General features: G+C 42.7%; 1 long non-coding RNA gene across 2 annotated transcripts in view; it reads right to left on the minus strand.

The window, feature by feature from the left end:
* The window catches only part of LOC125765921 (uncharacterized), an 83,864-nt gene extending 66,658 nt beyond the window's left edge, over nt 1–17,206 (minus strand). The window contains exon 1 of one of the 2 annotated variants that reach the window (XR_007418633.1): nt 15,538–17,206. This is a non-coding gene — a long non-coding RNA (uncharacterized LOC125765921). The remainder of the gene's footprint in view (nt 1–15,537) is intronic. The other variant, XR_007418634.1, reaches the window with a different exon arrangement.
* Nucleotides 17,207–21,789: the final 4,583 nt, after the last annotated feature.

Genomic DNA, 21,789 nt, shown 5'->3' on the forward strand with positions numbered 1-21,789 from the left:
TCGGTTTCGATTATGTTTCCCGCTTCGCCCCGTTCGCGGGATTGAAAATGTTTCGACCGACTGGGGTTTTTGTGTTTCAATTTCACCAATGTGCTTTTAAGATCGGCATCCATTCGGTTTCTCGAGTGGCAGGAAACCATAGCCCTGCGATTGCCATTGCCTCGGCCGTATATCCGTATTTCACGCACGGCCAGTAACAACCGCAAGAACGTACAGCGAGCCAATTTGAACGTGAGCCCTCAAACAATGGGTGCAAGAACATTGCGACTAGAAAACAGCTTCACCATACCCTCCTGCAGCTTGTGCTTTGCCGCTGGGGGAATGTTTACCGTGCTGTACAGCCATATTATATACTTCCGGTCAGCGACGGATGCCACAACAATTTCCACAGCATCATTTACGTCCAGCGACAGACATAAAGATAGCGAGCAGTGTAGAGCAAGTGAAGCAAGTGAGTGAGAACTTGCGTTTCATTCGGTATTTGTTTTTCGCCGATTTTCGGAACATCTTCACCCAATCCATTCCACTCACCTTTCCCTTACCTTCGCACGAGCGTATAGCATTACTATTCTTGCTCGAACACTGTACGTATCTTCTGCTCTAATCAATAGCCACGTTACTTTGTCACGTTGCCATCCGTCCGGAAAATCGTCATCCGCACAATATTCCTTTGGCCTGCCTCCGGTTTTGCTTCGCGAACGGACAGCAGCAATAGTCGAACGGGCGCCACCCGGGCTGTCCCGGGCTGTCTGTCAAGCAGTGTCTTCTAGGTTCATCGCATAGCACAAATCAATTGCCTTCATCCTTGATTGAACGGTCGGTCTGATGGGCGCGATGGACACCAGGAAGAACCATCGTGAACGACAAACAGTTCAAGCCATCTTCATGTCACTGGCACACAATCGGTACATTTTCCTGCTGCGCTATAGTTATCTTTTCTCCGAATCTCAATGTCACAATCACTTCCCCTTGTAATGTTTAATAACCATCATTATCCAGATCTCAGCCTAATTACGCCTTTTTTTGTCCACACCCAATCACCACATCTAAGGCAGCACATTCTGACGAGCGACTAATTCTTTCGATCCTTTACGAATCCGCTCGTAAATATTCACCGCCAAGTTTTCCACGAAAAACCGCTTAACAATTCTCGGACTTTAAACTCGTACAACATCCGGTGGCGGGCCGACCATGCTGGCGATACGCAACGGAGAACTTCATTACGAAGTCGTTTAAAAGGACTTTGTGCGGGAAGTTTGCAGCAAGCATTAGGTTGTACCATCACCGCACAAGGTTGCACCGTATGCCAGAATGTGACTCGCAAAACCCCTGCCGAGAAGTCATTTGCACCAAGCATTCCAGTAACGGATAAAATTAAATTAATTAGCAAAAATGTCAGAAATATGCAACCCTACTACGGCGTGCAGTGTGCAGCGATGGGAAATTAAGTTCTGCTTCATCTTCGGTTCGGTTTCCTTAATGTGCAACGTGGATTAGGGAACCTTTGGTGTGGTGGAAAATAGTTGGATTAAAAAAAAGAGAGAGAGCTTCCGACTCGCACATATACTTCAGCAGTGCGGAAGTGTATCAAAAGCGTTTGTGGAGATGTTCAAGCGTGGCATAGCAGTATTCAGATACGGTTTGCATTAATACACCTTTTCATCGTTTCCCGTTGTTTTAAGAGCGATGGATCGGGCGAGGGGTAAAACATTTACTATAAACATAGAATCTTTTGTGCATTATTTTAACATTTAATGTAGTTGAATGTTAGAATTTGCGTATTAAATTAAAGCTTAGCCTAGAACCTTTCATCTGATAGTTCCATGCTTCAACAGTGATCCAAGGCAGTATAAACATTTTCTTAAGCACTTTGACTAGAAAATGCAAGGCAAAATCAGAGAGAGAGAGAGAGAGAGAGAGAGAGAGAGAGAGAAATTGAGGAAAAAAATATTGCAAGCACTGTACAAATTTAATTAGTTGTCTAGTATGTTCTTCACATACTCGTACTCTAATGCCCGAGTTTGTCAGTAGTGATGCAGTACGGGGTTTCCCATTTCGGAGTGTACATTGGAACAGACTCATCATCATCCGTGTAACAGTACAAGTTTCTGATGCATGTCGTAAGGTTGGCCCACCATTTCGCCCAAATCCGACCATTTTTTTTTGTTTTTGGCAAAAATAGCTAAATTTCAGCCGAAGCATACAGCAATCGGTGTGGTGTGTGGCATTGTGAACGATTGGATAATGCAGATGTATGATGTTTGCCAGCTGCAAGAAGCTACTAGTATCCAATCCTTCCATTCTCCTGCCATTTTATTCGCCTATCTCAACGTTTGCACTGTTATTTTCATCACATACAAGCAGAGTACGCACGCACTCGTGATTCTCCAACGACGGGATGGCGATGGTGTAACAGGATCTTTTGTCTACTCTTGCAAGAGTCACATCTCGCGACTTACCATATCCGTTCCTTTGCAAGTCCTGTCTTTCCCTCCATTCTCCTAGCCCCCTTCAATCCCTCCTTACTCCTATTTAACTAGTAGTGAAGCGTTTGCGAAAGTGAGCAATAAGATAAAGCGTTCGTCTTTGCTTTGCACGGTACTCGAAACGCGGGATGTGCAACCTCTAATAAATCTTTATCAGCAGCCTCGCATACCCCGAGATCTGCATCTTGTGCACTGCACTCGGTCGAGATACCCAACCTACCACATCCACGAACAGCTTCAACAATAGCTGGTTGGGTGAAAAGGAGTTTGTTTTATTTATTTTTTTTCTATTTTTTTTTTGTTGCCTTTTCGCGTTTTTGTTCCTTCCGGAGAAGTTTGCTGCAGCAAAATTGCACTCGTTGGCGTTAAGACATACCGAAGTTACAACGACAAGCATTCCCTTTCGGTGGCGTAAAACCAACTGCAAGCAACGAGCTTGGCGGGCTGTAAAGTGCAAATAATGTAATTAATATTTTAGATATGATGTTGTTCTATAATTTATCATCCTTCCGGCTGTCTGCGACACGCGTATGTTGCAACACACGAGAGTAACCGTTGCATCCACCGTAGTGAGATTTGTCCACCGACTGGGTACCGTGTCAGTATCTAGTGCGCTCGAGTTCTCTTTGCCGGTTTGCGAAACAGTCGTACATATGATACGTACGCGACAGTACAGCTCGCGCTAAAGACGACAGGGAAGCTGCTTGTTTAATTGTACATCTCGGCATCAACCGTAAACAATCGTACCGTACACAACCGAGAAAACTGGCAAAACCAAAGTTTCCTCACATGGAACAACCGTACCCAGCGGTGCCCTATAATTACCAAACGACAGCTCAATCCAGCCCCGGTATGAGCTGCTTACCACAGACAGTTGTAGCTCAAAATTGAAATGTGCACAATCTACTCGACCCGAAATTGGTCCCGTGGGCAACATTCCTACACCAGTGTGTCAATGGTGTGCGGCACACACAAAATGGCACAACATCATCGTCACGAGTGGTGGACGATTCACGCATCGCAAAAATATACACTTCAATACCGATCGATACAGACTGGGATTCGATTCGTTCAGGCTCTGCGTGACATCTGCAAAAAAGAACGAATAAACTAGCGAACTGGTGTGGGAAGAGCCGTGTGACACTGTGCTGGTAGCTATGCTACGAACGGCTACGGGTGGTGAATCATAAATCATTCATCCTGTCAGCCAAGCTTTCACATTTACTCACGTACACTCACGACGGCAGTTTTTGTTTCCTCCCTTTTTTTTTGCTTTTTAGTTGCTGTGTTGCTTGCATCTCGTTCGATTCTCAGTCTCCTCTTCAAAACCAGCAGAATGTAGAAATAAGCAGCTTCTAAAGCAACCGCAATCGAATGTACCTTCAGTGTACGAAGACGCAGCCCCTTTACCGAATGGATGCGCCCCCGTGATGCGTGAGGATCATTTTTCTCTTATTCACGCCGCATGTTACGGGCCGGAAATTGTAGACTACCACGCAACACCGTCCATGTCCGTCCGTGTGGTTTTCCGTACGCTACAAGCAAAACAGCATCCCACCCTTCCGTAACTGATACGTTCGCCCGAACGACACTCGCACGATCACGAGTGCATAAATCAGGCATCCTGCTTGCCATCCACAATCCACTACCATCGATCCATAAATGTTACGCAAAAAAAAAACTCGAGCAATAAATGCGAATAAGCGATCCCGGATGCTTCGATCCGATACCCGGGCAAGACACCGCAACAAACCCCTCGTTTTTTGGACAGCATGCACGCAGGTTTGGATAGCGCACAACCTGATATTTGTACGCCGTGTAGTTATACGCAAACACGACGTGTTCCACCGGCTTGCATACCATTCAGGGGCGGGTATGTATGATGCAAGACGCTACAAATGCCATACCATACACTAGGGTTTCGGGAAGATATTTTTGGATACAGCTTCCCGTACCATCTTCGTAATCCAGTCGATTCAGCTTGCCAAATCCTTTATCCTTCTATACCTCACTCCACCCCTTCCCTTTCCAGCCCATTCCCCTCTAACCACCCTCTATAACTGACTATCCTCCACGTACGTTATTCTGAGCAACACCTGGTAATTTCGGCACGAACGTATTAGAATGGAATAAAAAGCGTCACCACTAGCACCGGGACAGGGGTGAAAGAAAGAAACAAAAAAAAATCAAGTACGAAGCAAACCATACCATCAGTTTTCGCAACATCAAAATTCGATCGAAGTTCGCTTTCTTTTGCCAACAGCTATCAGTTTCCGTTACCAGGCGAGCGCAAACACACGCTACGAATGATTGGAAGCAGTTACAACAACAAAAAAGCAACTAGAAAACCTAAACGAAAGGAACGAGGGATCTTCTCACGCTATTCAGTTCGGCTTAGTCGTTTCGGAAAGCGGAATGAAAGGACCCAACAGTGAAGGCGATATGATCGTTCCGCCACAGCCGTCAGCTTTTATTATGATCCATTTAGCATTCGATTACGAATGCAGTTTGATGCAACACTTCGTAGATTTTTATTCTTGCATCTGTTTTCTCTTTTCCATCCAGCCACACCTACATCAGTGGGTGAACATATCCGTGGTACCATTTGAGCCAATCGTCATCGACGTTCGACATCATCCGAGCTGGCAGCATATACTTAGCGACCATGCAGCAGCATCAGAAAGGACACCGCTCGTTTCCATGGGGGGGGGGGAGGTTTCTTCGTCGAACGATTTGTCAAACCCAAGATGTCACCTGAGCACCGGAGATTAGCCATGATTCGGTGAGCTTGATGAAAGCGTACGGCAAGCTGTTCCAGCGACCTATATTCATGCACCTGCGCTCGTGTATATTCCTTACCACTGCGCTTCCTCTCACTGCTTCCATAGCACTGTGACCGTGACTTCTTAGCCATCGCCACACCGTACACAAATTCGTTTCATTTGCTGCGAACTGCAAGGCTGAGAGGCTTGCTGTATTAAAGGTGATACTCGATACAAGTTCTTACCGGCCTTCATCGCACTCAGACCAGGTGGAATCTAATTACCTTTTCAAGTGATTGATAACGATACAGGAATGGTTAGTTTACTTTCCTGATCTTTTCCGAAAAAATAGAAAACATTTCTAGAAAAAAAACATTTTCTGACTTACCAAATAACAAACAAGATATTTCGATAGTAGAAATCCTCTGATGATAAAAGATGTAGCAGTTCGCAAGTCTTAAAAAGCTAATTTGTTCTGCAATTTGCATAATGTTGGTGAAATTGGTGAAGTTGGCGAATAGTTTTCTGCGTATTACAAATGTGCTACTTTTAAGAACGCTACCGTTATTACCGTCCCAATTGAAATGATTAAAATCACATAACATAATCAGTCTGTTACTCTTGCAACCTACATGACGCCTAAAGGTAGGCAACCCATAAAGCGTGGCAGTACTAATCAACGCCAACGCGCTTGAGTTTCTTTTGCACCTTGTTTTACGTTAACCTGCTTACTGCGACACGTTTCTTCGTCTGGTGACCGATACTTTAACCGTAGATCACGGACAGAATGGAGCAACGATGTAATGCTTTTCTGCGTGATGTCAGTGCGTTTTTTTTTCTCGGCGTGTACGATTATTCCCCGGGTGTCGATAAAGAAACCCAACCTGAAGACACGTAGCATACGGTTTTGGCACATCCTCCAAAGAGAATGGAAAGTTGCGAATAACGAAAGAACAACAAAAAAAGACCCCTCCCTTCCCCCTAAAAATACGGAACAAAACCTTCCACCCTCAACAAACAACGCTTTACGACTGGCAAGGGTGTGCGTGTGCAATTTTACGGATGTTGCAAAACACAAACCACACTCACGTTGTTGGGCTGAAAAATTTTCAAGCACATATATACGCTTTATTTTTCCCCGCCTTGAAATCAGATAAGATGCCACCCGAAACTTGTACCGGCGGTGATGCTACAAACGCTCCTGGACGCCGTTGGTAGTGTCGTAACACATTTTCCATTTAATTGTTTACTTCTTCTTTTCCACAACCAACAGGTACCCCGTCCGTATTGTGTGTTCGGTTTTATAAAATATTCATGCACACTTTCCACATGTTTCAGTGGTAACATTTCTTCCAACTCTCCACGGTCTCATTTCGGGCACGTTAGATGAGTAACTGCCCTTGATAGTGCTGCTAGGTAGGTGAGCGCACGTATTAAGGGAGTCGGTGTAAAAGGTACTAAATTTTTTCCATCTCATCCACGGTAACGTCATTCTATGATCACGGATAAAATACGATCGAATCGGAGGTAACGCGCTACAGGTGCAATAAGACTCGGTATAAATAATCGACTTACAGCTTAAGCCAACCTCAACGCTGACAGATGTTTTAATAAGTAAAGCTAGACACAAACACACACCGTTTGCAATGTGTTTTAAACTGTAATCAATTATCATACAATTCATCAAGAGAGCAACAATCATCCCACCGAACGGTGCGCTAACGAGCAGTGGAATATCAACAAAAATCTAAACACCATCTTGGTTTAAAATGGAAAAAGAAGGTACAGGTAAACAAAACCATCCTCCACCATTTTTGTACCTTTTTGGGGTTCTTCGCTTCTGCGATTAAATTCGCTTGTCTTGACGTGCAGTTGTTACGTTCCGGTGCTGTTGATTGGGGTAATCATTGGCAACAGCCATTTCATCGAAATGGGTGCCGTTTCATCGATCTTATCAACCATTAGCTTTGCCAGTGTGAGCAATTGTATGCCCCAAGTGACAGATTTTAGCAGTAGACATAGATTGAGCAGATTTTATTAGAAAGCTTCTCTTGAGTAGCAAACATACGCCTAAATGTATGTACTGCGCACTACGTGGCAAGCTTAACAGGGTTCTTCTCCCACCTTGCATGCTTTTCGTTTTAAGCAGGTTTGTTTCCTGGGCCATTCTCGTACGCTATGCAGTGGGCGTAAAATATCAACATTCAGGCCATCGTTGTCGCCTTGGTACATCACCATCATCACCGTCATTATAGTGCTGCTTTATCGATGCGCACCCATTGCATGGAAACGTTATACGCCAACCATTAGCGAGGTTATATTTTGTGATTGTTCTATATCGAGCTTGGATGTGATTTTGCTATCCTGTTGATGTTTTGCTTTGAACCGCTTCCCGCTTCCATTAAGAGTATGGCTACCTGTTTCAGTATCCCCTCTGCACAGGACATTAAATTAACTGTTTCACAGGATACGGTGGTATGCGGGTAACTTAATCCGGCAGGACAATTATTTATCGTTACCCGAATCGTTCCAGTAATGGCAACGGTTAATTGAAGAGCGGCCAGATAAATCCCCTTGGTACAGTTTTTCTTCCCTACCCTGGAAGACCAGCATCGATTGGAGATAGTCAGGAAGTCTGATTTCGTTATGCTAAGCAAACAAGTTACCTCGAATAGAATTTTGAAAAACATTGAACAGCAGCACGTGCACTATAATGATAGGAGCACATGTAGCATGTAATTAGAACCGACCATTAGTATACATTGGAGCTGGAGCAGGAGCGAAACGAGACAAACGTGTCTTACCTATTGCAAAGCAATCTGCTTGGATATTGATCATCATGGTCTTGTTTTATTTATGTTTTTGCTTCTTTCTCTTTTTCCAGTTCCATATCGAGCAATTTGAGAACACAGTACCGGTACAGACTAATGAAATAATTTCCAAAAACGTACCCAACCGCCAGACAGTTCTGTATGCGGTATGCGACCCGGCACACCAATAAAACCAAAACTGAAGGTTTTCAAGAACGAACCAACACATCCTCTCGCCCCTTTTTTTTGGCGATGGAACAAAATATAACTAGTTCGTGTGTGTGTGTATGTGTGGCTTTGTCCCAGCACAGTGGATTTGTTTCATTGTTTAATTTGCTAAAAACGAAATTAATTACGACAATACGGGAGGCAGGTCAGTAAATTCGGCAGACAAACGCAACCGCACAACTACGGGTGCTGGGTTGATGTCCATGCTAAGCTGCTGCTTACATCCTCCATTTTTCTCCTCTCTTTCGCTCAACCGCCCCTTTCCCTCCCTTATACAGCTTACCACTAACGATCCCCTAATGACATCATAACCGATCGGTGGATTCCCACCCGGAACCTACCGGGAGTAGTGAAGAGTTGGGCAAGCGAAACAGTTTGACTAGCTCGGTCTCACCCGAAAAATATGCCGTCGATTGCAGTACGAAAGGAACAACTTTTCCCTGTGCACAAACACACACTACAGACCCTGAAAAACCAAACGCCCCTTCAACAAATCGTGCCGAAGCAAGTATCCGGGAACAATCTGCACTATCGTATCGTACAAATTAATTTACTCACACTGTGGGCCATACATACTTATCTGATCGTTTGGGAGTGGAGACAGAGCTACCGTACGACGATGTAGGGTGAATGTGTAAAAACGCCATTTTCTCTCACCCTATCCAAAAGGGATGGATGTGTTAACAGTGTGGCGGGTACGGGCAGGCCTGCTCGAGTATAACCGACCGGTCGACAGAATGTCGACAGCATTTCCAGCCGGATGGAAAACCCGTTGCCCTTTCTCTCCACATCTCACCCACCCCCTCCTTCCGCCCCTCCTTGCATGTTGCCACGTGTTTCGGTGTGGGCGGCACCCGACAGTGAACCACTCGAAAACTGGCCGGAAGGTTGCAGTTTCGCCCGGGAACTACTGCCAGCTAACAGTTGCAGTTTGCAGCAAACAACGGCCCAGAACGGGTCACGTCCCCATACGGCAACCAAGCAGCTACCGGTGTCCGGTCAGAAGTACTGTACAGCGCCCCATAATCGCCATCGGTGAGCCGTACCAGCCGTACTGTTTTCACTGTTTACTGCAGTTGCTCTTGATTGCGGACAGTGCCGGCACGTACCACGCCCAGGTTCGTCTCTTCAGGGGTTTGACCAGCAAACTTTCACGGCCTATTTTACAATCGAACGTGAGTGTTTTGTGGGCCGTGTTTTGTGGGCGACGCGTCTGTTCGCTGTGTTCTTCGTAAAAAACGTTTTTTTCCTTTGGCATTTCGCTCATTTACTAACCCGCGAGGAATAAGCCTTTGGAATACAAATACAAAACGTTCGTACAAATATAAGGGAAGAAAAAATACTGCTGAAAGCGAAGTAAGCAAATACTTTTTAGCCACAGTGTACAGGAGATTAATTTACTGTTGCTTACTGGTTTGCCGCAATTGACATACAGCAGTAGACTGTCCCATACTGTACCTGCCTTTACCTATGATGAAAAGGGACTGAAGATTTAATTTCAGTTCTTTAATTGGATCGTTTGGTTCTTCGAACAAGGACATAAACGGACAAAAGTAATCATACCATCATCGTTAGCGTACTTCAGACAACAAGATATTTCATGACAAAACTCGTCTGTACGGTTTGTCATTTCAGTCCCCTTCCCTCATTCCTCACCTGCATTCCATCTTTCTTACATCATCTTTTTTTTGGTTCGGTTTTAATTTACACCAATTTAACCCGACCCGGCACATTGATACCCGCAATCCTTTTTTTATGTATTTCTATTTTCACCTTTGTCACTTTTCGCAACGCTCCCTTCCAAATGTGGCGGTTAAGAATATAGGGAAGAAGATAAATATTTTTAAAAGCAAAAAATTCAAACCCCACCAAAACTTTCGGACAAATATATGCGCGGCTTGCGCAAACGATTTCCACAATTTCGGACGAATCTTCTGAACTTTGATGCTCAATTAATAGGTGGTCATTTTTCACACCAACAAAACCGGCCATCACCGGTCTTCTTCGTACCGTGTGGGAGGAGGGGGCGGAAAGGAGGAGGAAAACAAAGTCCCCCTATCCTCCCTTTCCCCTCACTGACGATCTGGTACAAATAGACGATTCCGTGAAAAGTAACTCAACCGGACGTCGCCGGTCAACCATCCGTTCTCGTTTTAGGGATGACGTTGGATAAATTGCTTTCAAGGGTAGAAAAGGGGAAAAGAGAAAGGACGTGTAGAGAAATGAAAGGGTGCATTTTCCACCAAACTTAATTCTCGACTGCTCCGCTGTGAACGTCCCCCAAAAAAAACCTGAGCTCGTTATCAATTATCTCACACTCGGTCTAAATTTCTGGCCAGGTATCCAGGACCTCGGACATTTCGTTGTAAAAGGTGAACCACGTAAAGTTGTGTGTGTGTGTTTTTTGTAATTCATTTTTAGGTTTCAGTTCTGGAAGTTGACCGGAAAGGTTAAAGGTGATTGAAAGCGAGTACTTGAGTACCGCGAAAGAATAGGTCGACTTTTTGGTGCTTGGCTTGAAATCTACTCCACTGTTTAAGGGTTTTTGTTTTTTCGCCCATCATTATCCCATGGCTCTTGTTTGCCGTGTACGATTTCCGTGTTTTATCACGGTTCCAGTAATGTTTTTTTTTTTAGGGGAGCGAGGCTTCCTACCAGAATGTAGGTGCAAGTAAATAATCGCTGGCCATGAATAACTGTCCCATCGTTCGCAAGAAGCTTTCGCTTCGGAGCAGCAGAATAATAGATCTCGCCCGAAACAACCGGAACCCACCCCGTAGCCTGAGATACTGCAATCCGCACCGCGTACCTTCATGGTACTTGATTAAATAATTGAAACTTTCGTTCCTTACGCTCTGGGCTATTGAATGTAGAACCCATTGAAGAACACGGCCAGCATGGCACAGCCGCGGTTTCTACTATCGAACGTTGATGCTCGGTCGTTGCAGCCGAAAAGCTAGCTGAGCTACTACCCTTTGCCCATCACAGCCTGCATGTATCCTTTTTCCACCGACCAACACCTAACAAAAAAAGAAAGACACTTAAACGCTGCTTTCTATTTTGTTTCCAAAGCACGGTAGAACCATAGGAAACCATTTTCCCGTCATTAATTACGCTGCGTTTGCGAAGCAACGTCGCGTACCAGAACCCATGGATCAGAACGCACACCAAGCGCACGGTACTATTTTCGATTAATTAAAGCAAACAAAACCATAGGTACCCGGTGTGTGTGTGCGCGTGTCTGTGCCATCATCCTGTCTGCTTGGTACCGAAATCCTACCGAAACGATATGTCCGGTGTATACGGTAGCGAAACGCTTCAGGCAGCAGCTTGGTACATTTTCACAACAGGTTGCACACGCTACTCCAAAAAAGCACACAAACACACTGGGATAGTGATTGTCCCGTAAGGTAACCATTGCTTAAACTGGCTCTTGAACATTCAGAGGCGCGATCCAACATGGCATGTAAGTGCTCCGAAAACGAACAAGAGAAGGTAGAGGGCGGAGACAGAAGTGAATGCAATGCACTGCAGTGCAACACCGCCAAACAATGTCACCGTTGTTTGGCTGTCACTCATCATTACTTCCGTTTGCCAGTGCCACCAACAAGCCATCAAACCATTATAAGTGGATCCTTCGATGACACCCCGCCATCATGACGACCTATTGCATAACTCGCAGGCGCACGGTACAATCCACTAGGTTTTGTGTGAGTACGTGTGGAGCTCGAGACTATCATTATTGTACGGATGCGGAAAGGGAACGAAGAAGCGAAACAACAGAGGGGATTTGATCCGTTACTTGATGTATGTTACCGACAACGGCTAGGGGTTGTACCTACCAGGGTCAAGTGTGATGCAAACATTTTGAAACGTTGCACTTCATTGATGATTCTGCAGAATTTGAAGAAGGTAATCACTTCGGGAGTTTCCAAAAATATCTCATCCCACCCAGTAACTGGCTACTGGACGGTTCGGCCATCCACATATCAAGAATGGATGAGAAGATGTGTCACAATTGTATTGCTTTGTTCACAATTGGTAATAACTTAGATAGACAAACACAATTTGTGTAGAATTTAATTTTGCTACTTTGCATATATTGTGCATAATTGTCCCATCATTAGTACTAAAGTTATTACCAAAAAACGGAAATGAAATATTTCACAATTTTCTTTGTTTGTGATTTACTTGAAATCCTGAAGAGATAGACAAACACAATGTTCGTTCAAGAAGAAGTAGACTAAAGAAAGGTCAGCAGTATTCAAAGAGTCTAAACTTTTTGTATCGTAAAATCTAACGTGGAATTCTAAAGGCAAAATATTCCCAGAACTCGACTATCCGATTATGATGGGGAACGTACGCAAATCAGTTGAAGAGCAAACAAAAATCATCCAACCCCGCAGAAATGAAGTAGTCACACAAGTAGAAAAGGAAGACGGAATGAATAGGAAGTTGCAACATAATGTTCCACTAGCATCTTAATCTGAGGTTTTAAGGTTGAATGTTTCCTTTGACTAATTGTGAATTGTGCATTGATGTTAAAAATTCCGTGGAAAAACACTTTTTATCCAGACAAAAGCGGTCTTGTGAAATTTTTTAGAACTTCCTGGCATACATAATACAGGTCCCATTAGCTTTCAATGTTTCGTTTTCCTTTTTTTCCTTTTTTTTGTTAATGTCTTCCTGTAGTACCTCCCCGTATTTTCCATTTCTCTACTGCTCTATCCTCTCGTTGGGAGGGCCCATACGCACAGTGCTTGGAATATTTTCCTCGTCAATGTGTTTGCAACAGACATTTCTGCTTCAGTTGATCCCTCACAATGACCGTACGCATTTCTTTACCATTGCTTTCCAAATACCCTCCATAAGTCCTACCATCGATGGTAGAGGAATCGGGCTCATGGGTGCTCATTCATTTCAGCCCCAAAGCCCCGGGCATCCGTTTGGTTCTGCTGACCAACCGACCGAAAGCCGGTATACCCACCAAGCCACGGCAGGATCATTTATCAACGCAATGTCAATATTTGAGGCCACCGTAAGACGGTTGGAGCAATCTGAAGGGAATGGAATCGGAGGGCCCGTGTGCACATTGCCCGAAGAATATTCCTCGAAGTCATCGTCATCGGATCTTCGATCGCTGGCTAATAACGTTTGAAGGTTCCGATCGATTGAAAAGCAGTGTGTAATGGTGGTCCTGTGTAACCGCATGCTCCATCGAGTAAAGGTGCAGAGGGAAGAAGGGAGAACGGAATGGTAGGTGAAGCTGAAGGCAGAGCCGATGGATGATATCAGAACCGGGGAACGATACGAGTATGTTAGCTTGTGTCTTGTGTGCGGTTTCTGTGCCGTGCGGCAATGGAACCACCGTATGTTACCAGAATCCGGATGGGATTTGAAGACCTGCCCAGAATGCTTCGCCGAATGCGAGCTCCTGCGAGCGCTTTGCTAGGTGTTTTGAATAATTAAAGTGTATCTATCTTGTCCTTTCTCTCCTTTTGGCTCATGGTAGTGCCGGTGATTGTACCACAGTTTACCGGCCAAGTCATATTTTATTTATTACAAACCGATACAAACGCTTCGCATGGTTTGTGCATTGTTTTGCTGGCATCATGTATTTGTACAGCGAACCACCAGCAACCGAACGATTCCTTTTGTCGGGGATCAAATACATCTTCACTGTACACCCATCATTCGGGATCCCGTGTTTTTGGGGGGGTAAAGTGCACGCGTCAAAAATTGAGCAACCTTTCATACAAAAGCCATACACACAAAACACAAAGAAGCCACCAACACCCGCAGGTGCGGTAAGTTCGTGCTTCTGTTTTTGGGATGTCTGGTTTGGTGGGTTCGCTACCACTAGGACGCAATAAATCATCGTAGTTTTAATTATCGTGTTTTCGATATCGGTTGCTACCCCCCGGCACGGTTTTACTACCCGCCTAAGGACGAGACAAGGTTCGCGCCGAATGTCTGATGACTAAACAAATACGCGAGAAAACCAATCGCGTTTTGGGGGCGAATCCTGACGCACCGCGCGTAACGTGTGCAGGGGATCCTTTTTCCTCGCTAAGCTACCTTAATCATCGTGCTGCGGTACTGCGTGCTTTCCGAAAGCGGTGCGATTGCTCGTTATCACGAGCAGCTGTCAAGCTTGCTCGATCCACGTGCTGACAGCGGGAGGGATGATGATGACACCCCCAGCAAACACCACCCAAGACGCTTTGTCGCTATTCTTTTCTACCCCCCCCCCCCTCCTCCCTTTTTAATCGTTCTTGATGTCTGGACTTCAAGGCGAATGATTCAAATCGATTTCCACTCGTTCGCTGTTGCTCCTGTCCTATCCCCTTTCGGATACATTTCGAAAATGTGACAGCAATGGCTAGGATGGTTGATGGTTGACTTAGAAAACTGCCATTGCTGTCTAATTCTTGATGAATGATGAAAGGTCCCTGCAGTCTGTCTCCGCTATCAGATGCTGCGATGCCACTATATATAACAACAGAATCTGTGGAACATCATCAGGTATCGTTATCGCTGTTTGTTCAGGTGAGGTCGTCCGTCAAATCGGGTGTTGAGTTTTAACGTGACTTAAAGTATTGTTGATTTGTTGCTCGATTAACTTGATGAAGTAAAACTGCTTCTCTGATGCCATTACACCCAAGAACACGTGTCTTGTAATACTTCATGTCCCGACGTTTTTCAGCTATATAATCAAACGCATACAATTCTTTCGACTGCTCTTGCTGTCCGGTTGAAAAATTCTTTTTTAGATAATTTATATTTTCGCTATTGTTAATAATGGCCAACACTAACGCGCTCCTTAGTACAAACTAGAGATGAACAAAGTGAGTAAGAGTGAGATAGTCAGTTGAAAAGTTGTATCGAACGAGTTTCATTCACTCACCACGAGGAGTTATAGCGACCCATTTTTCACTTACCCACGCATGAGTGTAAGCATGTAGCCGTGGCGAGTCGAGTCGTAAGAATATAACTAGTAAAACGAACATAATGCTCGCTCTGTATAGAAAAAAAATCTAAAAATTTTAAATTTCATAAGGCTCAATTTTTCGCCAACTTTTGTCTATAACTCGGTCGGTATCCAACGGATCGCTAATCTTCAATCTGTGGTCGATAGATAGCATCAATGGCTACATTTTCTTCTTGGACGGCCATGCCCTCAGATGTCTGTGCCAGAAGTTATTCGAGGAACCAAGTTCCTTACCCTGTTTGAGAAAATGTAAAATTTACCTCATTTTTCTGCAATTCAGCAAAATTTTTAAATGTGATATATTTTAATGGGAATTTGTTGCAATAAGTTTCTTTTCACTCAAATAATGCTTTAAATTAAAAAAATAATACAAAATCAGAAAAAAATTTCAAAAAAAAATTTCACTCGAAAATTTCATAAGGCTTACCCCTTACGATTTTTTTGAGAAATTTTGCAAAAAAAATAAAATTGTTTTATTTTAATGCCAATTGGTTGCAATAAGTTTCTTTTCACTCAAATAATGTTTCAAACAAAAAAATAATAAAAAATTATAAAAAATTAACAAAATATAAAAATTTGAAATTTTTATAAGGCTCATTTTTGCGCCAACTTTTGCCTATAACTCGGTCGGTATCCAACGGATCGCTAATCTTCAACCTGTGGTCGATAGATGGCACCAATGGCTACATTTTCTTCTTGGACGGCTATGCCCTCAGATGTCTGTGCCAGAAGTTATTCGAGGAACCAAGTTCCTCACCCTGTTTGAGAAAATGTAAAATTTTCTTCATTTTTGCACCAACTTTTGCCTATAACTCGGTCGGTATCCAACGAATCGCCAATCTTTAACTTGTGGTCGATAGATGGCACCAATGGCTACATTTTCTTCTTGGACGGCCATGCCCTCAGATGTCTGTGCCAGAAGTTATTCGAGGAACCAAGTTCCTTACCCTGTTTGAGAAAATGTAAAATTTACCTCAATTTTCTGAAATTCAGCAAAAATTTTAAATGTGATATATTTTAATGGGAATTTGTTGCAATAAGTTTCTTTTCACTCAAATAATGCTTTAAATTAAAAAAAGAATAAAAAATCAGAAAAAAAATTCAAAAAAAATTTTCACTCGAAAATTTCATAAGGCTTACCCCTTACGATTTTTTTGAGAAATTTTGCAAAAAAAATAAAATTGTTTTATTTTAATACCAATTGGTTGCAATAAGTTTCTTTTCACTCAAATAATGTTCCAAACAAAAAAATAATAAAAAATTATAAAAAATTAACAAAATATAAAAATTTGAAATTTTTATAAGGCTCATTTTTGCACCAACTTTTGCCTATAACTCGGTCGGTATCCAACGGATCGCTAATCTTCAACCTGTGGTCGATAGATGGCACCAATGGCTACATTTTCTTCTTGGACGGCCATGCCCTCAGATGTCTGTGCCAGAAGTTATTCGAGGAACCAAGTTCCTTACCCTGTTTGAGAAAATGTAAAATTTTCTTCATTTTTGCACCAACTTTTGCCTATAACTCGGTCGGTATCCAACGGATCGCCAATCTTTAACCTGTGGTTGATAGATGGCACCAATGGCTACATTTTCTTCTTGGACGGCCATGCCCTCAGATGTCTGTGCCAGAAGTTATTCGAGGAACCAAGTTCCTTACCCTGTTTGAGAAAATGTAAAATTTTCCTCATTTTTCTGCAATTCAGCAAAATTTTTAAATGTGATATATTTTAATGGGAATTTGTTGCAATAAGTTTCTTTTCACTCAAATTATGCTTTAAATTAAAAAAAGAATAAAAAATCAGAAAAAAAATTCAAAAAAATTTTTCACTCGAAAATTTCATAAGGCTTACCCCTTACGATTTTTTTGAGAAATTTTGCAAAAAAAATAAAATTGTTTTATTTTAATTCCAATGGGTTGCAATGAGTTTCTTTTCACTCAAATAATGTTTCAAACAAAAAAATAATATAAAATTATTAAAAATACAAAAAAAATAAAAATTTGAAATTTTTATAAGGCTCATTTTTGCGCCAACTTTTGCCTATAACTCGGTCGGTATCCAACGGATCGCCAATCTTTAACCTGTGGTCGATAGATGGCACCAATGGCTACATTTTCTTCTTGGACGGTCATGCCCTCAGATGTCTGTGCTAGAAGTTATTTGAGGAACCAAGTTCCTTACCCTGTTTGAGAAAATGTAAAAGTTTCCTGATTTTTGTGCCAACTTTTGCCTATAACTCGGTCGGTAACCAACGGATCGCTAATCTTCAACCTGTGGTCGATAGATGGCACCAATGGCTATATTTTCTTTTTGCAATAAGTTTCTTTTCACTCAAATAATGCTTTAAATTAAAAAAATAATAAAAAATCAGAAAAACTTTTGAAAAAATTTCCAACTCGAAAATTTCATAAGCTTACTAATAGAATAACTAATAAATAACTACATAAGCTGACTCCTAACACAGACTCATTTACTCTGAGTTGACCCACTGAAAAGAGTTGTTATTCTCATCTCTAGTACACACCCTCTAGTATTTTAACAACTCCATTCAAGCGTAGGAGTTGCATCGAAATGTAATCCTATCCGGAACCATCAACACCGCCAATTATACACTTTCCATTTCACCTGACCGCAACGAGCGGAGCTAATTGAAACATTCAGCAATCTGTTGCATCCATCCCCGCTTCAGTTTTCCAGCAGACGTGTGAATCTAATTAGAAGCTGGTAACGTGAAAGGTAATGTCCTAATAACAATAAGCCCGAACCGAAACTAACACTGGAAACATTGCATCCTCACACAGCAAAGCGGTGGGAAAGCGTATTGACGGTGGCCATGTGAATCGAATCACACAATCTCTGCGCCCGATTAGCGGCTCATATTCAACCGAACCGAGTAAAGGTGTGTACGGTTCACATAATTGCCTCATGGCATGTCTTTTTCACTAATTGAACACAGCCACTTACGATAAGACACTACAGCGTAACGAATTTTCCCACCCTATTGTTGTCGATGTGTGTGTGTATGGGTTTTGGTCAAGTAATCTTATAGTCTGTAAGCCATTAATCCGCCCAATACAACGGATAACAAGAACACCAAGGATATGCCAACAGCAACAATCTTATCCCGTGTGTGTGTGACTTTCTTTTTTCTCTCACGCTTCTCGTAACCATATTTTCGCCTTGAAAAAATATTGCGCTTTGAGCACGTACCACAAAACTCCATCCACCAACGCCTAAATCGATGTCGCACGCCTTCGAGGCCCGTTTTCTGCTGTTACAAGCCATTTGAAAGTCGCTTCGTGCACGTTTTACGGCTGCTGGTGTTGTTGTTGTTGGGCGCGAATGTCCTTTTTCTTCATGCCTTTGCCCCAATTCATGCCTTTGCAAAGTAAAAAAAAACACACAGCAACAAAGAATGGAAGGGACAAAAAAAACTTCATGTTGCTCGTGTGCCACTGAAGCAAACGAAAAGTTACTTCCGACATGCTTTCCGCACACGACAGGAATGATGGCCACGGACGCATGTCTTGTCGCTTGTAAAGCCCAAAAAAGCAAATGGTGACGCCCTCGGTGATAGCTACTGGAGACCGGTAAAAGGGAGAACACGCACGGTACGCAACGGGCATCTGTAAATAAAATTTTATTGTTAAAAAACATTCGTGTGACATTATTCGCGTTCCGGCAAAGTGTTCTAGCGCTTACCAGCCCCCAGATCTGATGTGCACGTGGACATGAGAGGAACAAAAAAAGATGAGAAAAGCTGCTGTTGTTCAATATCGTTTACGTTCCTTCGTGATGGTGCTACAGAGTTTCTTTTGCTTCACTTGCTCAAATCGACCATCATTTAGGGAAAGGTGGGGCTGTGTTTTACACTTTCAACTGCTTTCATCCCTTTCTGTTTAAAAAAAACTTTTCTTCTTACATGAAATCAAAATTTTATCCTCTTTCGTCTGTTAATTTGGAAAAGTTAACAGCTAAAATAAAGCTATAATAAAGACTTAATTGACTCTGAATATGGCCTAAGCAAACTTAAATCTATCTGCATCTGTAGGGTACATTCTCACTGAGTATAATTGCCATCAAAACGAGGAGTATCTGGAGAGTTAATAATAATTTAAAGTAGTTAATTGTCTCAACACCTAACCATTGTCTCAACAATTAAACAACGAATGCAGTATGAAGTTCATCGCGCCAAGGCGTATTTCTGTGAAGTCACTGGAAAGATTTTGTTTTTCCTTCTTTATTTTTATTCATCGTTTGCAATAATGAACTGACAGTTTTTTCCTCATCTGATTATTATTTAATATCATACACATTTATATAGGTATGTGTTGTAAGTTATGTTTGTACGCTTATTATTAACGTAATGCAAAAAAAAAAAACAAAAATATACATTAAGCTAATATTCAAATTTTTCATTAAATAATCAACGTTCCTTTTCGGAAAGCAAGTGCAGCTTCATGGCAAAACCATTAGGCGTGTTAAGCAAAAAATACAAAAAACCCAAAACCAAATTGGTAGCCCTTGCTGAAGGGCTTTTAACGAAACTTAAAAAAAAGTTCTAGATGCTCTCCTGCCCAAAAGCCTCTTCTTCCCTCCCCCTCCATACCTTCCCCATCACAGCATCAACAAGACAGCACACACTCACTTAACAGCGATAAATATAAAAAAAGAAAAGCCCAAAGGGACGGTTAAATGAATTCCCGAGCGTTTCGGTTTTCAAATCCTTCGGACACAATTGAGCGATAATAATCACGAGGTAGCAACAGTTTGAACGTGTCCATCAAAAACGCCCAAGAATGCGCCTTCGCTCCCATTGCCCTTGGGGGGAAAAGCGTACGATGGTTCCGAGATATCAAAGCTTTCCAGTCCGTTTGCGAAGATATCGGGCCGGTTCGTTCTGTTCTAGTGGTGCTTTTTTGTTGTTGTTACTATACATGCAGAGATTGTGGAAGGGATTTTTGTTGGAAAATTGCTTTCCTTTTTTTCTACGTATTCCCCCGAAACACCCTAGAAGGACACTCAAGTGGTTGTTCGGTGCCTTATCCCTTCCGCTTTCTCCTCACTTTTAGTGCTAAAGTACGCCACAGTGTGTATATGGGAATGAGAAAGCGAGGCGCAAAAAAAAATCTAACCTGCTCCTGCTGCCTCAGTACTTTCCATTCGGGTACCTCACTGGCGGGTGTTCCATGTTCCCCGAGGGTACAAGCAGATTGAGCCCTGATAACCAAATTTAAGCAAAAAAAAGCCAAACCATACACACACGAGGCAGAAAGGAAAAGAAAGAGTCCTACCAATGGAGCCAGTCAAATGTAAAGATAAAGACTAAAACCGATCTACTGGGAGCTTCACATCACTGCCGATGCCGCTTTCATTATCGCACGAATTTTGGAACGCTTCGAGATCGAGTGCGGTCTTTTTTTCCCAGGCGCAAGGATACGGTGTATCGCCTAAAACTATGCTACCACAAGGAAGGCTGTCGTTTTACTCTTTTTTTCGTTTTCACATTCTTTTATTTCTTTTTTTTTGCGCTCCCCTTCCCATTTCGGGTACTTAATGTAACACAGTTTGTTGCACAGTTTAAGCGAAATGCGCCAAACAAGAACAAAAAAAAAACTCCGGACCGGAAACGGTCCCCAAAAATCCCTACGCAAAACCCTGCCCCTGGCGGACAAGTTTTATCAAAATCGACAGAGATTCAGGCGCAAAAGTTCTATGTGTGTGGCGGAGTGTTCCAGGTTTTTTTCTTTCTCTTTTTCAATGTTTCATGCTAAAGGAAAAGGGTTCCGCCTTGGGGTGGGAAGGCTGGTGGGGGAAGCTTAAAACATGGGGGACCCTTTTGAATCCGATCCGTGCGATCCTTGCCAGTATCGTTTCCTGTTCCGTCTCTCCGCAAAAGGTTTCAACCGTAGTGCTGAAGGCTCCCGATGGTCGTGGTGATTCATATTTTCCCACTGTCGATTCCTCACCACATTCGGTACACTCGAAGCCACTTTACAAGCTCATTCTTTACTCTGCAGAAATATCGTATTTTAATGTTGAATTTTCTACCAAACGCTCGTTACCGACGCTGAGACATCGGGAATTGCAACATGAATGGCCGGAAGGATGGTGTTTGAATTTTCTTGTTCGATTATAATTTTTTTTGGCAAAATCGCTATCGAGTAGCCATTAGAAAGTTTGTTTGGCTTTGATAACACTCACTGTACAACTTGCAGGGCATAACTTCAATATGTTGGGCAGTATCTTCTCGAGCAGATAAAGGTTAAAGTTCCATCGAACCATTGAATGGTGATATATGTTTGTGCATGAGATCATGTACAGTGTCGAACAAAACAATAAGACCACATTTCTGCGCAGTTTCAAACAATCCGGTCCGAAGGTTAATATTTGGTTCAAGGCTTAAGTTGTTTTGTTAATAAGTCTATAGAAAGTTCGTGTCGCTCGATATTATTCGTCTTTTGTGCAAAAGCTTCTATTCATTTGACAGTTTTTTACATCAGCATTCAA

Source organism: Anopheles funestus, chromosome X (assembly GCF_943734845.2).
Source record: "Anopheles funestus chromosome X, idAnoFuneDA-416_04, whole genome shotgun sequence".
In the NCBI taxonomy this organism is placed as follows: Eukaryota; Metazoa; Arthropoda; class Insecta; order Diptera; family Culicidae; genus Anopheles; species Anopheles funestus.